The 3,294-nt window shown below is 37.2% G+C and overlaps 1 long non-coding RNA gene across 1 annotated transcript; it reads left to right on the top strand.

Moving 5' to 3' along the window:
- Window positions 1-1,702: 1,702 nt before the first annotated feature.
- On the top strand, window positions 1,703-3,061 carry LOC120322684. The gene is made up of 3 exons (XR_005562522.1): window positions 1,703-1,782; window positions 2,417-2,550; window positions 2,915-3,061. It is a non-coding gene; the product is annotated as an uncharacterized LOC120322684 (long non-coding RNA).
- Window positions 3,062-3,294: the final 233 nt, after the last annotated feature.

Here is a 3,294-nt window from a genome sequence, read left to right as displayed (position 1 = left end):
TTGAAAATGGTTAATACCTGGGTATCCAAAACAACCTGCTCAGCTACAGTTGACTTGGCTTTATATATTAGTAAACAGTTAAAAGAGTAAAATATTTTGCAACTTCAAAACTGCCTTGTTTACTCCATCCAAACAAAGAGCTTGTGTTTGCTTTTCATTTGCTGTGATCTAAAAAAAGTAGAAAATAAGAAGGGGAAATTTTTGGATTTGTTCAGACCAGTTCAACTTTTCATCCAAAATGTCACTGACTGAAATGGGAATTTGCATTAAAATGTATTTTACAGTTGTTAATTGATGAATTATTTATCCTTTGTTTTTCCAGAATGCAGCAATGAAGCGACATACCGTAAAAGCCATAAGTCTGTGTATAATAAGGACATTCTCATCTTATATGCTTATCCTACAGCTGCAACTTATGACATCAGCTTTATTTAGACAGGTACCATATGCACCTGAACAAGCCTAGGTCTGGGATCTGAGGGAGATATGTAACACATGCCAGCTACCAGGCAGAAATGCCTTTCTTTTTTTCAGACCAAAACAGCTTGGTCACAAGGTACACAGCACAATGAATACAACTCTAATACGGGGGAAGAGCTTAATATTTAGCTGACCTTCAAGTTACCAAAAAACTTCACTCAAGATCTACTCATCTCCTCACCACCAGACTAGTTGCATGGCCTATCTGCTTTGGAAACACAGCCCGAAAATCAGAGATCCCTTGGGAAGAAAATTATGTGAAAATATACTACTATGAGACAAATTAAAACTCCCACTCATCAGCACTGACCACTTAACCAGATGCTGAAGGACATTCAATTTTTACACATTCACCACATTCCCCATTTCATTCCAAGGTTAAAATGATGTGACTTTTTTTACTGCCTTAGTTTATAGATAATATAAAACTTAGTATTGCTGTACACTAATTCATAAAAAGCCTCTCCTTTCTTTAGCAAAAAGAGAAAAATAATTGCTGTGTGCTATGTCAGCTGAAAAAAAGTTTTGCTCAGGCAGTTGCACTTTTTACTAATGCAGGTCCAGTAAACATAATAAATCCTTATATAAATTCAAATCCCCATGCTTTCTGAGCCATTTCAGTTCATTTGTTAGTTCCCTATAATTTATTCAACTCCAGTATCTTTTTTCTCCCTTAAATCAGAAGTCTTCCTGGTGCAATGGATCTATAATTATATTGCAACATAGTACGGAGTAGTATAGAATTATAATATTATACATATAACAGTATTTATTAAACACACATTAGTATATAAAAGCAGTTATACTAGATTAGGCCAGATTTGATTAGAATAAATTTTAGTTGTTATCAATGGCAACTTTTTGATTCATATGTCATTGTCTTTCTGAAAGCCCTGTAGTGCCATAGGATTAATATAGGCAGGTGAAGAAAGTGTAACTCCTTCGTCCTATTAAGATTATTATCTTAATAGGGATAAGAATAACATAAGACAAGTGTTAAGAGCTGTCTCAAATTCTGTGGAAGCTGTCTGTCCTTGTGCAAATATGATAAAAAGGATGAGCTGCACTGAGTAGATACAGGCTTGGCAAAACACAGTATGCTAAAATTGAGAGCAGAGGAGTAGGAGTGATGTTGAATTCTGCTTTGACAAGCAGGTGCAGAATCTCCTTGTATCTAAGCAGGAGCACCAATAAGAGCAAAATCACTGATGCTTGCCCACAAATATGAATTTTTCTTGGTATATCAGAGAAGACAGATGCCTGCATAGACCAGCATGCCAGTGCCCAGGTAAAAGATACCATGTAAGTACAGACACAGCATGGTGAGACACTTGTCTCAGGGAGCCACTTGCAGGGATCTCAGCTGGCAGCCACAGCGTAGGCCACACTAGGCCCACACAGTCTTAGATGTTTTAACAGTGCGATGCATTCTCACTTTGGTCAAGTCCTAGAGAGAGGTTTAAATTCTTCCTCATGGATTTGTAATAAGACACCATTCAAGCATTCTGCTGAATATGCTTGGCCCCCAAAGTAGATGCACTGTACCCATTTCTCCTTAGGCCACTATCGCTTGTTGTAAATCCTTACTGTTTCCGGTAGTTCTTAGATTTTAAAACTAGAATGTTGTAACATAATACTTTGTATAAATTTTATATTTTGCATAAATTTGACATTTTGTATAAACTGCATGTAGCTTATCCCTGAATTAATGACTGTTTGAAATACTATTATACACTGTAAAATAGGACTCCTTGTTGGTTAGGAAAATCACTGGCATGCAAAAATTTTTTCTCCAGGTAAATAGCATTGGAAATTACTTTTTCTGGACCTTGTTTCTAAGTCTAAATTTGTTTACTTTACACCTTTCAAGTACTGGAGTATTGTACCTCTTTCTGCTAAGCTAAAGAGCTCCCTATTGTTACACTTCTCTCTGTAGAGTCTAACAGACAAAAGTTGCTCCTCACCTTCTCTTCATTGAGCTAAAGAGACAGAAGTCCCTGAGTACGACATTGTGTTCCAGTTATTTGCTGTTGTCACTGAGGGCTTGAGAAGGTTTGAAGGTAGATAAAGGTGAGCCAAAAGAAGCAACCCTGATGATAGTAGCAGAACTGTGTTTACAAAAGGACACATTATCTATTTCTGCATGGAGGGAGATTTACTGTGCTAATATAACAAAACAGTTTTATAATCACAGTAGTATTCTCAGCAGGAATGTTTTGCAATATGTAATGCAGAGATGCCTCGCTTCAGAGCACTGGGAAACCTGTGACCGTAAGGAAAGAGTGTGGTCCTAGGCTGTGAGCCATGGTCTCTCTCTCTTTAGCATCATCCTTTTCCTTCAGAATGACCTTGATTAATGCATTTCATCCCTTTTTTACCTCTTATCAAAGAAAGCTTTCTTTAAGAGTTCACTGTATGTGTGGCTTTGCTTCAGGCAATACCCTTCATCTCTGTGAAACTTTAACGACTCGATATTCCTGACTATAAATAACAAATGGTCAGCCCAGGCAGCCTCAAAACGACTACTGTGGAATAAAACACCTTGAAAGGAACTCTGAGGTACCCTTATTGCTGTGCGGAAATCACCCTTATCTTACATTTGTGAGTAAAGAGTGGGATTATCTTTGTCTCCTTGATAAGAGTCAAGTATACTAAAGCAATAGCATACCCCAACTGGTGTAAGATGATGTGGGTACTTAGAGGGTGTTCAATCTTTCTTGGAAATAACAGTTGCAGATAACTTTTAGTTTACTAAATCAGGATCTCTCCAACTAACAATTTGTCACACCTGATTTGTAAGAGGGTACCAAAAGT

This window comes from Pipra filicauda, unplaced genomic scaffold, assembly GCF_003945595.2.
Source record: "Pipra filicauda isolate LSUMZ 115617 unplaced genomic scaffold, ASM394559v2 scaffold141_size4267151_pilon, whole genome shotgun sequence".
NCBI classification, from domain to species: Eukaryota; Metazoa; Chordata; class Aves; order Passeriformes; family Pipridae; genus Pipra; species Pipra filicauda.
This window is presented reverse-complemented; position numbering and strand designations above follow the sequence as displayed.